At 38.9% G+C, this 14,509-nt stretch overlaps 1 protein-coding gene across 2 annotated transcripts in view; it reads left to right on the top strand.

Moving 5' to 3' along the window:
• Positions 1 to 14,509, top strand: part of mpp6b (membrane protein, palmitoylated 6b (MAGUK p55 subfamily member 6)) — a 33,405-nt gene that overhangs the window by 2,109 nt on the left and 16,787 nt on the right. For both annotated transcript variants that reach the window (XM_038288780.1, XM_038288781.1), the window contains exon 2: positions 9,457 to 9,511. The gene's annotated coding sequence lies outside the window, so the exon portion shown is untranslated. The remainder of the gene's footprint in view (positions 1 to 9,456; positions 9,512 to 14,509) is intronic.

Consider the following 14,509-nt stretch of genomic DNA (forward strand, 5'->3'; position numbering starts at 1 on the left):
TTTCAGTTTGACATGGAGCGTCAACCAATCAGAAAATATAATCCAGGATGTTTCTCGGAGACAGATGCTACATTCTAGCTGTGATTGTTTCTACAGAGCTGTAATGAAATTTAAAATAAATAATTATAAAGGGGTTAATTTCCCCAAGTTTTAAAAAGCCAGGAGAATTTTAGGCAGTATTTAGTCAGGTAAACTTCCAGATCTTGCCGGACCAATGATAGGACAGGAGGCACAGCTTTACCATGCATCACTCTAACTCCAACAGCTTAACATGCTTCAGGGACTAAAAAAATACTAAAGCAGAGTGTGTCGCTTGGAAATCCTAAGTCACATCTGTAGTTATCTGATTGGCTCTAACCCGATGATGCCGACCCTGTTAGTCCCGCCTTTAAAATTGAGCTCATCCAGCTCTTTGCAAGACTGATACGCTGTGTAAAAGAATGGCTGGTAAGGCTAGGAGAATGGTCTAGCACACTACTTTTCTTATGCCTTAGACAGGCTCTGACAGCACTCAAATAACCTCAGGCCCTCCCTGCTCAGAGGAGACCGGTGCCACTTGGCTGGGATTATAAGCAGTTTAGCTTTTGGCGAGTTATGCAGAGAAGCCACTGGATGTATTGTGACATCCCTGGGGATCCTTTCTGAGAGGGACCGTCTGGGCTATGGGACCATTGAGAGTGGATCGTGTTGCATCCATATTTGGTTTGATGTTTTTGTCTTTCATAACTAGTTTTGTTTATTCAATTACATCAAACAAAAGAAGGATACAGTGACTGAACCAGCCCAGTGCATTAGAGTAATTGCCCAGCCTCTGAGGTTTAATATCCAGCGAGAGTTTTTCCTTTGAAGCCAGGGTGACCTTTATTGTTGCCAAAGTAAGATGAGCGAGCCTTCCCATGCCCTTATGTGTTTCCTTCCTGTCAGCAGGATGGAGGAAAACACGAATTTCTAGTCGGAGACATGCCCTCAACTTGTGTGGGAGCATATGGGAGTGAGCCAGTCAGGGACAAAATCCAACATGCTGGAGCTTCTTCTTTTCTATTATTCATAAAGTGGAAGAAAGGCGGTGAAAAAGAGGAGGAGGAAAACAGTCAAACCCTTTGAAGCATGGACAGCACATTTCTAAAAGACCTAATATGTCCCCTGTCCAACACCAAGCAGGCTCTTCTTCCCTATGAACTTTGTCAATACCGCCTCCTATATAATCAGCTGGTGAGAAGACACACAGCTAAGGCACCAACGATACATTTGAGGTTTTTCAGTTACTGCCAGAGGCTAGACAGCTGGTTCACTCGAAGACATTAATCAATATTAGAAAAATACAGAGGCGGACCTTTGGAAAGCCATCAAAGGGGCCGATTAGGGCCTCTGATTAAGAGAGACTGCACATCAAAGATTTAGATTTTATTATTTTATCTGTTATTTTCTTATATTACAGTTGGCTATGAAGATTAATTATCCAAACAGTAACTACATAAATATGAAAGAGACACGCACAATTACAAACAAAACTAAAAGAAAATACAGAAAATAAAAACCAGTCTAGGTGGAGAAAATATTTTAAATTGGTTTTTCAACTTTAGGTGACCTCTTCTATAAATTGTATGCATAGTCTGGGTGTGGAAAGAAAATCTATTGGTTTTCTCGTTGTTTTGCCATCATCAAAACACAGTCTAAATGTAGGTTTTCAATAAAATTATATGTAGGCCTTTAAACTGTTTTGATTGCATCTAGAAACCCATCATTTAGTTCTCATTTGACATAAATACAGCAAAATAGGAGGTAAATATCCAGCTTGACTCTGAAAAAGGAGGGATCAAGGTTAAAGATTACAGAAAATAAGTATGCGTTAAATCAAACACTTCTTATATCACGCAAAGCCACCAATTGATCAATAACTGTCAAGTTTTCCCTCTGGAAAAGGATCACAATCTTAAAAGATTAAAATTCTTTCTCACAGGCATAGACTGGTATAAGAACCTCAAGGTTTAAAGAATTTCAGTCAAAACCCAGTAGTATTGCCGAAGACATGGCCTAGCTACTGACATGTAGTTAAAGCTTCAAAATTATTTCAATTAATAATAATAAATGGGATGAAAGTCATAAAACAAGTCATCCTAAGGCACTTTGCAGAGATACTACCAAGCTTAATTGAGCATGAAGTAATATCAGAGGTGCATACAGTACCCACAATTTTACTCAAGTAAGAGTAGCAATACTTTAGCATTTCTTTACTCAAGTCAAAGTAAAAAGTAGTCATTAAAGAAATTACTCAAGTAAAATTGTAAAGTATTGGTAAAAATGCTAGTTGAATACTGAGTAATAGTTGAATAATAACATCAGTTATAATGTTTCTAAATGATGCTTGCAAACAGACTTTATGCGCAAGTTCTGGCATTTTAAAGACTCAAATTCCTAAAGAATATTAATTAATGTCATGAATATACAAGAACAAATTTGTGCAAAATAAATACTTTTACCTTTTTTTTTTTTTTTGACATAAAAGCTAGATAACTAATCCTTACAATGAGAGCTGTATATATGTTAGGACATGGTACTGAACTACTATTGAGATAGTTGAAATTACAGAGGACAGAGTATTCAGAGTTTTTCCTCAATTCACAGTAGTGATACTTTATAAGAATATTATTCAAGTAAAAGTAAGAGTATGTCACAGTAAACCTACTACTAAAAGTAGGCTACATTTCTTTCAAATTCTTACTCAAGTAAAAGTGACTGAGTAAATATAACTAATTGCTATCTACCTCTAGTAATACAGAGCTGCTCCTACCCTACCTGTTGCTGCAAACTGCTGGTCAGGAGTCTAAAAGATTGCTGCTGTGCTTTTTCTTTGCTTACTACAGACATTGGGTCAGGTAGTATGAAATGTGTTTGATCATGACGGGGAAGTAAGTGTAGGGCTACCCAACCCTCTGAGTTATCTTAGAGGAATGGGTAGACAGCATCTGGCAAGTTCAGAACGACATTGCTGTCAAGCTGAAAGCCCAAATAGTTCACCAACTCAAAAGTTAGTCCTAATTTCTTCAGCCGGCTCATTGCAGTAACCGGTGGGGGAGGGGAGCACTTTATAGCCCCAATGACACTACCTCTTTGAAGCCGTGCCGAGAGCGGTCCGAGCACGGTAACAGAGATAACTGTTGAGTGTAAATGGAACGCAAACTGAACTGGACACAACCAAACCGTGCTAAACTAGAACTAGTTCAGCAGTAGGGCTCGACGCAGTTCGGTTGTGGCTCGGTTCTCTGATAACAAAAAGTACATGAACAGACCGCTTGAACTCCTATTTACAGTCAGCTTCTTGTAGTCGGCGGTAATGCACGTCAGTAAGCTGCTTGCCAACCGCCGCAAAACAGAAGAAGAACTGTAAACAACAATCGAAATCTACTCAACATTACATTAAAAAAAAAAATGGCTTCAAAAGAGCGTGGTGCGACCTAGGATGATGCAGAGACTGAGGCTCTTAGGATGCTAGCTGAGGACGCTATCCAGGTGATGTTGGTCGGCACAAAACATAATCACAAAGTTTTCCTACTAGATAGCAGTAGATCCATATATCGTCACTAGGAGGCGAGGAACCGTGCTTCCGTGGTGTCTAAACGGTCATAAGGAAAAGAACTCTCCACAGTTAACTGATCCAAGCTCAGTCAGAACTCGGCACAGATCGGTTTTCAGAGAGTAGTGTAAATGGGGCGTATTACGTCATTTACCAAACAGCTAAACCTCTGGTTCTCTTGGCATCTCGATAAAAGAACTTTAAGCTATAGAGAAAGTTTAAGCAGCCTATGAAAAGGTATTTTTTTTTGGCCATTGGCTGTTAGTGAACGATCTTCGCCTCCTTTCTGCTGTTTAAGGACCTGACAAGACAAACCCATTTGTATTCACCTCATCTTTTCCCTCTATTTGGTCTTTTTCCAATACCATTACTGTTTCCTTTCTCTAGCAGACATCACAGACAATCACTTTTCTTATCTTTAAACTTTTCAGTCATGTTAAGTGCTGTTGCATCAATGCGCCTCCCGTCCCCTCCTCCCTGTTTTTTTACACTAATGATCACTTAAAGCGGCCGTGCGGCTATGAAAGAAGCAGACAGCGCCATGTGGCGGCTCAGATTATGTCGCACAGTGCTCATTATGGAGAATCCTGTGCGACTGCTGCTGAAAGGCTTTGGCCAGCTGATATGCCACCAGCTGGAACATCACCAGGGAGTAACTTGGGGTCCGTTTGGCGTCAAGCCTGCTCATGAAAAGACATTTATTGAAGTAAATGATGTTAATTTAGATTTCAGCCTCAAATAATGACTCCAGAGAAAGGTTAAACAGAGTTGGATTCTCATTATTTCTGGTACATTAATGAAAACTGTATGAGCTGACTGCTAAAATAATGGACTAACTGTTGGTTTGAGAATATTATTAAATATGTATGTTGATTTTGATCTGCTAAGATGACCATCTTAAAGGTAGCAGTGTAATCCTCTTATTCAGCGGCTGTGGTAACGCAGGGAGTGACCTACATAGGGTATGACTAGAGGCAGCGGGTGATGGGTGAGAGGCATGACGGGAAGGGCTTGGCCAAGGGGATGAGAGCTCATATGAAAAGCCAGGCAGAGTGATGCATGCTCACAAATGCAAAGTGCTTTAATAATTACATATTGCAGTCTTTCAGATGGGAAGCTGTAAACTTTGCTCCTCCGGGCTGGAGAGCATGTTCAGATATTCTCTTGCAACCCTGGAGGACATTTGAATGCTCAGATTTCTTCTTTATGATTGCCAAGCCAATAAAAAAGAGCTGCTATTCTCAGCATTTTGGGTTAAAAGTCCCACGGCAACAAATACCAGTCATCTAAGAGAATAGAGAATCATAGAGGACATTAACCTTTGGAGCCTTTATACAGGGCTATCCACTTTAGCTGGTGGAAATTAAAGACTTTGAAATGTAGTTTACTGCAACCATTTTGCATTGAGAAACCATTTATTTAATTCCCAATGTCGATAAATAATTGTTTGCAACCAACAGATCTTAAACTTAACCTATTGATCCATAATCTATACCAGCATTATGAAATAAAAATGTAATGCCTTGTTATAGGTTTATTAATGTAATATAATTAACCAAGTCTGAGAATTTTAGTAATTTAATTGAATAAACATATTATGAGTACTGGAACGATAAACGTTCCATTTGACACAATACATAAGATATGGGAGTACTAATTAACAGTATGAAGTATGAAGCGCATTCACATCGGCGTATTATTTCTCTTTATTTACAATTGAGAGGCTTTTGGAGTTTTTTTTATTATTATTTCTGTAATGTGGGCTTTCCGGGATCATTTATTGTCCCAAAAATAAATGTTCAGCTACCATTTCATCGTTACTTCAGTGTTATTCATATTTATTATTCTCCATCCACTTTTTATTTCATTAAGTTCCTTGTTCACACTACAGATGAGCTCATTATACTTATCACTACAATAAAATAAGTTTGTGTCATCTTCATAGAGTATAAGTTTTAGTAATTGAGACGCATTAAAAGTATCATTAATATACGTATTGCCTCAACTCAGACCCCTGAGGTACACATTTTCATCCAGTTTGTCTTCCTTTGGTCATGTGACAGTGATGCAGCTCAGGATTATGGGTGTTTAGCTGAAGCAGAGATGCAATCTTAGCACTGGGGATGTTTTTTTTTTTTTATTCACGGTGTCAAATGACTAGGAAAATATGTCTCATAAAGTTTCAAGAAATTTTGGTTATCAGCCACAACATCAATAGAAATATTTATAGTAATCATACTAGTGCACACCGTTCCAATTAAAGGCCCAGTAAAGTTGGACAAAAGCCTCAATTTCACATTAACGATGTTATACAGAAAATACTTTTCTTAACTTGCCTGCCAGAAAAGCAGTTTTTTTTATCTGTTATCTAGCTGATGTTATGTACACCCAGGGTCCCTGAGATACTGACAGTCTTCTCAAGCAGTGAGATTTAGGGATTTGAAGTGATCTTAGGCCAGAAGGATTCAAGTCATATTTATACCCCAGGAAAACAGGAAGTCATGGATTACTAAAAAAAAAAAAGAATTTTCTGGTAAATGTAATATATTGGAAAATAAATAAAATGAAAAAAAAAAACACTTCTAACATGTATTGTAACCAGATTGTGCCATTTGGAATTTAATAAAAAAAATTTGAAGGTAAAGGTAAGCAAGGGATTTCTCCTGACAGAAAAAAATGCCAAGCAGCCAATAAATAGGTCTACTCAGTGTTTTAATAATACCTATCAAAGCATAGTCCAGTCGTGAGCTTTATTTTTATTTTTTTTGTCATTTTGTTTTTATATTTTGCATATGCACATGCATATCTGAGTCAAACAGCTGTGATGCTTTGTACAAAAACATACTCTCTGATCCTCCCTCATAATCCCTCTCCCAGGAGCTGTCCATCACTTGAGCGCCTGGCAACCAGGGGCATCCAGAGGGCTTTCGTTGGCTCCTTTATTCAGCCAATGGCAGCCAGAATTGCAAATTCCACTTTTGTTTTCTTCTTCTCTCTATATCTGTCCCAGGAGGAGGTATGGGGATCCATCAGAAGCCATGTTTATATCTGAGTAGCTCCAACAACATGGCTCTGTGGAAAATAAATGAATTGGATAGTTAAAATTTAAGTCCTGTAAATGTTTTATGCAAATGGGCTCTTTCATTCAATTCTATGTATGTTTCAAAGGGAATCTAAATTTCCCCAAAGTTCGCTTGGGAATTTACTTGGCAAAATGTTAGTTGGTGTTGTTAGTCAGTACAAATTGATGACAAAGTTGTTCAGCAATCACTCCTGGCTCCCTTTTTTTCTCTTGCAAAACTCTCTCATGTTTTCCCTCTCATCCTACTTGGACTTCAGAGGCTTTTCCCTCAGCACTGTATAATCTTTAAGGATTGTTCTCTCCTTTTTTCGAGACTACCTTTCATGTGTTCCTTGCTCCCTTGCTCTGAATTTCTCCCTAGACTCCCTGACTGAAAATCTTCCAGCTCCTCTGCCCATTCTTATTCGCTCCCAATAATGGTTTCTGCCCTTCCTTCCTCTTTCTCTGCTAAGTTTTTGGTCCTCCCTTGGCTTTCGGACCTTTGACTGGTTCCTCTTGGCTCCTGCTCTGTGGAGCGGATGATTTGTGGAGAAACTGTTTTGTGGTTTCTGCCTCCATTAACATTCCTCTGCAGGATATCTTTCACTTCCAATACACTTGCCCAGCATGATCTTAATCCTTGTTGCATAATCAGCAATACCCCTTACCTCCTTCAACAAGGGACGAGTTGGTCCGAGCTAAATGAGAAGAAATGTCTATAAATTTAAAAAGTAAACTTTCAAACAACCAACTCTGATCCTTTGTTGAACAATGCTTTTTTGCTTGTTCTTTGGTCTCCTAAATATTCAGAATGTTGTAAGTTGTGTCTAAAGAACAGCTAATCTGAAACGGTGAAGTTATTAGTTTTAAATAATTTGACTTTATTATTTTCCATGATTGACTGTTTTAAGACTGTATTGACTGTGTATATGTTGTAGCTATCAATAGCTATCCTGTTTTTTTTGGATTAAAGCAACAGAGGCCACTGAACAGTGGCACCTTCTGTGGTTTACTTCATGCATCATAATAAGGCTGGCCTATAATAATACATAGTTAAAAATATGCATCAATCAGTACTCAGAGAGGTAAGCAAAGAACAGAAGACTAAATCTGAGGTTCTGCTGGCTTAACTTGTCTCATTTAGGGTCAGAGTTTATTATTCAACCATAAGTAAAAGAAAAGTGTCAAACTGCCATTAGTTTTGGAAAATGATTCTATGAATTACTGAGACAAATAGGACTTTTTGGAAGGTATGCATCTGGTTACATGTACTGTCAAACTATCTGAGCATTTAAAAATATATAAGCATATGTACTCTCTGATGTTGGACAGCTTTTCTTTCTCAAAGATGTAGATGACCTGCCATGACTTATGAAACCATACATTCTAGTCTCTGGGAGACAAACTATGAAAGTATGGCCATCAGTTCATGACCTTAAGTTGGGTTAGGGAGCAAGATAATACGTAAAGCACACCAGTCGGCTCCAGCATCAAAACCTTTTTTTATTTATTTGTGTGCTTTGACTTTAAATTGGTATTAAAGAGAATTCTCAAAAAAAAAATATTGTAACTGAATTCAAAAGGGTGGCACAACCACTCAAGAGATGTTAATGTCGATATATTGCATTACATCTCTGACAATCGTCAGAACCCTTGAACCAAAACCAAGATAGCGTGGGCGATGTGTTCTGTCGTACACAAGCTTGCAAATATTATACAACCTATAATCAAGGCAGGAGTATAATGAGAAGGGATTTGTAAACAAAAGCTTTTAGTCTATGATCTAACCCAATGCAACAGATGGTAATAAATGGTGATTTTCTGGCTGGTGATGAACTCCAGTGCTCTGTGGTAGACTGTATTTAGTCTCTGTAATCTGTGTATATATAAATATTGTGTGGCTGTGATCAACAAACTTGGAAAAATGTCTCCTCCTGGTCTAAGAAAAGTCATGACATCCATTCATCCAAATGATTGCTAGCAATCATTTGGAGCAGACTTTGGACACGCTGCCACTTATGACAATGTTTGAATTTTTATTGTTAAATGCTCTCCTTAATCTCTGACTTATTTTATATGTATTGTTTATTTACCACCCTTTTCAACACCATTGTGTTGTATAGAGGTTTTTTTTTTTTTGGAGTTTTTACAGCACTTTCTGACAGTTGGCTGACTGGAAAGGGTCGGCCGCGTCAAGGACTAAGCCCTCCGTACATGGGCCTTGCGCACTTACCACTGTGCCACTTGCATGCAATATAGAGGTATTTTGAATAGATATGTAACTGTGCCTCTCACTCAATGAACTCCCCCTCCCACAGGGGAGCAACCCTGTGAGGAGAAATGGTTAAAGACCATGGATGGCTATAACAAATGTCAGGATTTTTTAAATGAACACTCCACTCTCAGTGAGCAAAGCCGTATGAAAGCGATCCTATAAAAATCGATTTTTAACTCGTAAACCTCTGTCCAGTAACTACTGAAAATGAAAGCTGAGACTTTACCGAAGGGAGAAGATGCACACTGCTTTGTCAATACTTCCAGAAAATAGGGGCTTTTAAGTTTGTTGACGCTAGAGTGCCAGCTGATGATGCAGACATGCTTGAATAGCTGAGCACAATCAGCTGCTTCAGGTTTGTGTTCATTGTTCTTTGGACAGGCCAGTGACTGACTGACCTTCTACTGTTAAGAGTTGATGTTGATCAATGAAACAGATAATCCACCAGGAAAAATATTTATTCTCCGTTTGTCTGATTAGTTGGTTTGTCTAAATGTTCATGTTGGTGTGTATCAGGAATATATCAAAATGTGTCTTTTTCTGCAGGTATTCACTGAAATGATGAGCAGCCTGTAGGACTGGACTGTGCAAAGTGCCAAAGGTAAACGCATCTCTATCACCAAACAGAGTGGATGATTTGAGAAAATGAATGCAAGTTCATATGATGTGACAGCTCAATGGACAAATAGATGCCTCTGAAGTTCAAGTATATTCATTACTGCAACTAATATCTGTGGGTACAATAATGATGAGTTATTTGCTAAAAAAAATTCCTGTATGACTTTTGTTGTAGCGAGCAGACTGTTCATTTGTATGTTCATAATATTTAGTTTTAGTTTTACCAAAGCCTCACTCTGTTATACATATTTATTACCAGTTGGAGTGAGGAGTTACTCGCCATGCATGCTTAGATGTATATATTCAAAAGGTATTTAATAAAACAGCACATGCTTGCTTTTCAACTTGAAGTTTGCGTGTGTAGGCACAGCTGAATTTAAAATGCATGCAGCAGGAGCTGTGCAGCTGTCTGTGCTGCAACGCTGTATTCTCATGATGTCCTTGCATCTTCGCTTGCTTGTAGATGTAATTTAGTCTGTTGAAGTGGGTAAACGTGGCAGAAAGGTTTTACCAACAGATAGCAATGAAAGAGGAAGAGACAGTAACTGTAATCCTTTGCTTTCGTGGCCGGATTAAAATCCTGGGTCCAAACATGGGGGAGGGGTTCACTGGTAGGTTTAAGGATGGGTTGGATTAGAGCCGACAGATCTGCTCGTTGCACAGCTGTGTTACTATGGCAGGAGTTTGGTGGATGATGGAAGGGAGGAGCCTTTTGTCGATTCTTCACGTCTTTTCCTATTGTAGTTGGCACTTTTTAAGTCTAGTATTTTAAAATCCTTATGAGCATCGGAAAAACTGATTTAATGATTGTGTGCAATCTGTGCTGTAATTGCAGAGCTAGCAACAAATTAAACAACCAGCTAGATTTTAAACCACAATCCCTCCACCTAAATAATAAACCAAACAAAGCTGGTCAACGAACCAGAAAACCAAGCATCTGATAAGCCAATTAATTACCCACTAATCACCAATCTGACCAACCAGTGGAATTACTAACTAACTATGGTCAAGGATGCGCTAGTTTTTAATTTATTTTGGAATTACTATGTTTGTGATTTATCTTATCTGACTGATATTAGTACAATAGCAAAAAAGAAAATTGCCATATTTGGATGCCAGATTACGGAACCAAAAATCACCTAGCTGATTTCTACCCCCCACCTTCCACTTAACTCCCATGGGGTCCAAACTTGGTGACCTTCCTTGCATTAGGTGGACTCCCTGTAGCTTTTTCAGCCAAGCTCCATTAATCACCAGGCCCTTGCCAGTGAGTCTTCCTCCCCACTGTCGCTATGGTTGTGATAGGGGGGGGGCGCAGTCTTCCCTAATCAGGGAAAAACCCTTTTTTGTAGTCTACAGTTTATCTAGGTCTTAGCCTGAAATAATGCATGTCAGGCTACTGAGCCAACAAGCAAAACCCTTGATTTACTGGAAAGTCTATATTTCATTCTTTACCTACGGCAATGAGAAACGGTTCTGATGATGGTCAAAGTAAGAGATCCTTTATGTAGCTTAAAGGGGCTTTCTTCATATCATTGATTTGCCCATTATGACAGTAAATCAACATCTGCTATCGGGGAGGACTTGTCCACGACAGAAAGGCGTCAATAGAGGTGGTTTGGCATCTCGTCAGGCTGGGCAAATCCCACTGAGAAACACTCTGAGGAAGACATAGAACTTAACAAAAGGACTATATCTGTTCTGGCATGAGGACAAAGCCCCCTCAGAATGAGCTGGAGAGGGTAGTTGGGGAGAGGGATGTCTGGGTTTCCTGTTGGAACTGTTTCCTTGTGTTCTGATTCTGGTTTAGCCAAAGACAATGAATGAGTGCATTGGTAGCAGTAAGCTGTGTAGTAATACTGGAAGATGAAGGACTAACTTGGCCAACTTTCTTACTCACTTCCCATCTGCACCAGTGCTATAAAGAGGTTAATTATGATGTAATATGGTGTGGTTCTGATATTGGTAAAAAAAAAACTATGTTTAAAAAATTCTTGAAACTGGAAAAATAAGACTTAACCCCAATAATACTAGAGATTATGAAAGGGGACTTGAGGTGTCTCTTGTGACGTACTGTCAGTCAGCTGGTTGAAAGAAGGTCCTACAATTTCCCCTGGCTAACAGCCAAGGCAAATTTAGATGATTGGAAATACTAGAAACCTGTTGAAAAAACAACAAAATAATAATTATTAGCTGCATTAAAGCAACAGTGGTGTGTAGCCTGGCAAATTATTTGACAAATCAACAATCTAGTATCAGACTGTTTTACTTGTGCCACAATATAAATAGGTAATTAAGAAAAACGTATAAGCATTTTGTGAGTCCTCAAATTAACAACAAATGAATGTTACAGATAGCAAACTGCGACTGTGTTATCATGTAATACAAAGTAGTACTCAAGCTCTGAAAAATACTACCTTGTTTTTGTAATTGTTGTTCTGTGCTAACTAGCATATTTGCATAATAGCCATACACCTTTATGGTTAGACTGAAAAGTGTTACTTACAAACATGCAGGTCAAAGCTGGCACCCTGCTGAAGCCTGGAGGATTTGCTAAATGTTTAATTTGCTGACATAAACTAACAATCCTTAGTTTGTTGTGCCATTTAGCATTATTGGCCATACTATGCCTATATAAAAACAAAGCAACAAAAAATATACGTCCATCTTTAAATGATATTACGGTATATATGCCAAGCATGTGCCCTGATAGTGTTTACTCTGTTCTTTTTGAGCCTGAACATAATTTTTGCACCATAGGTGCTCAGCAGACATTAACATTGCTGTACGCAGTCACCATCTGCTGGCATCATTTATTCACGCATCTATCAACTTTGCAAATTCTGCAACATCAGCTCCAGTGAGCACTTGTGTTCATATGATATTGTTAGCGTTTAATTTCGTATCCTTCTTGGCATGAAATATATTATTGTTTGTTTCATGCTTGATCTGACTTTCCCTATCTTCCTTTCACACCTCCTCTGGGCTTTGCTGACATGCTTGGCACTCATGCACAATACTGTATAACCAATCAAATGATCTTGTTATATGAAATACATTAAAGGCTTAAGTTTACTTGTAGACAGTGTTGGGCACGTTACTTTGAAAAAGTAATTAGTTATAGTTACTAGTTACTTCTCCCAGAAAGTAACTGAGTTACTAACTGAGTTACTCCACAATAAAAGTAACTAGTTACTAGTAAAAGTAACTATTGCGTTACTTTTGCGTTTCTCGCCCCCGTAAACCTCATCACCCAGCCCCCACCTTCTCGCCTTGTGTTTCAAAGCCAGCTGAATAGAGCGGACGACAAATACAAGAACCTGCAGAGAGTTTAGCAGTTATTGCAACTCAACGTAAATGACATCAGGGGGGAAACGCCATGTGAAGTTTTTTAACAGGACATTCAGATCTGGTGAAATTAATAACTGGGGATGTCTAATTCTGAAATCCTGTGTGTTTGGGTTGTTATAGATACTGCAACATCTATCTATCCATCTATCTATCTAGATGTATACTCTGTGTGTGACATAAAATATGGATCTCCATCCCTGCCACAAAGGCCATCAAATAATGTTTAAAATAAAAAATACAGTAGGTTGAGAAGGCAGAGTATCCATCCATCCATCCATCCATCCATCCATCCATCCATCCATCCATCCATCCATCCATCCATCCATCCATCCATCCATCCATCCATCCATCCATCCATCCATCCATCCATCCATCCATCCATCCATCCATCCAGATTTCTCCCTTTCTCCATACAGGCTATCATTTCTGGCTGTTGTCAGGTTAATCATTTGATCGTTCACGCTCTCCATAGTTCTCCTGTGGCGCGAGCACAGGGCGACTGTTGCACGCCTTTAGCGAGCATGCGCGTTTTCTGTCCTTGCGCGGTGACTCATGCCGCCTGCGCTGTGCGGAGATGCAGAGGAAACCGTATGTGATGGTGAAACGCAGCTTGACGTAACCGGTATTTCCATCAGGAAAACGCTGTTTTGCTGCTGGAGTCATCCTCACTCTCCATCTCTCTGTGTGTGCTGTACGTTAACACCCGCCAGCAGAAACACCCACCTACCCAACTGACAGACGGAATCTCACTATTCATCAGCCATTCTCATCCTCCCCTCTCTCATGACAAGGCGCTCACCTCTGGATGACCTAAAAAAAAAATCTTTAATAGCTCTTAAACAAAAGTAGCACAAACAATATTTTTTTCTGCACAAATCTGCACTAACGTTGCACTAACCATTCAGTCTATTTGCAGAGTTTTTTGACGTGGGTGGGGTGTCAGCTTCACGCAGCTGCGCACGAGTCCTATCATGAAAAAAGGTTAATTGTGCGACCTGAGTAACGCGCAGTAACGGGGTGTCTGCAATGGTAACTGCGTTATAGTTACAGTAAAAGTAATTAGTTAGATTACTCGTTACTAAAACAAGGTAACGGCGTTAGTAACGCCGTTGTTACTTTCAACGCCGTTAGTCCCATCACTGCTTGTAGATAGAGCAGAAAAAAAGTATAGAATAGCCAACAGGGCACCACAATTTAATCAAAAAGTCTTTGTATGAAACCAGAGTTAGCTACTGGTGAAGAAATTTGTAAGGTAATTTATTACTAAGGCCCTTCAGAGCATAAACTGCCTGTGTAAAATTGGCAAATGAGACTCGAGTTGAAAGCCTTTGGCCATTAAAGTATTGTTTCTTCTAACTTTCTGTAATTTTACTTAAGTGGCTTTCTTTTCTCATTGATGAATATATGATACCAAAAAGAAAATGAGATATCTTCTTGGTGTAAAAATATGCCATAGAAGAAGCCCAAAGCCAGTGTGTTGCCCAGAAATATTTAAAATTGGGAATAAATTCAGAATGCAACTCCAAAATTGTGATTAATCTTTTTTTTAGAACTTCAGTATTTCCTGTTAATGAAAATTATTATTGCAAATACTTTTGATAAACACTAATAGAATATATTTTGAACTCCT

The sequence above is a fragment of the Cyprinodon tularosa genome, unplaced genomic scaffold (assembly GCF_016077235.1).
Source record: "Cyprinodon tularosa strain WSP-4 unplaced genomic scaffold, ASM1607723v1 ctg26, whole genome shotgun sequence".
NCBI classification, from domain to species: domain Eukaryota; kingdom Metazoa; phylum Chordata; class Actinopteri; order Cyprinodontiformes; family Cyprinodontidae; genus Cyprinodon; species Cyprinodon tularosa.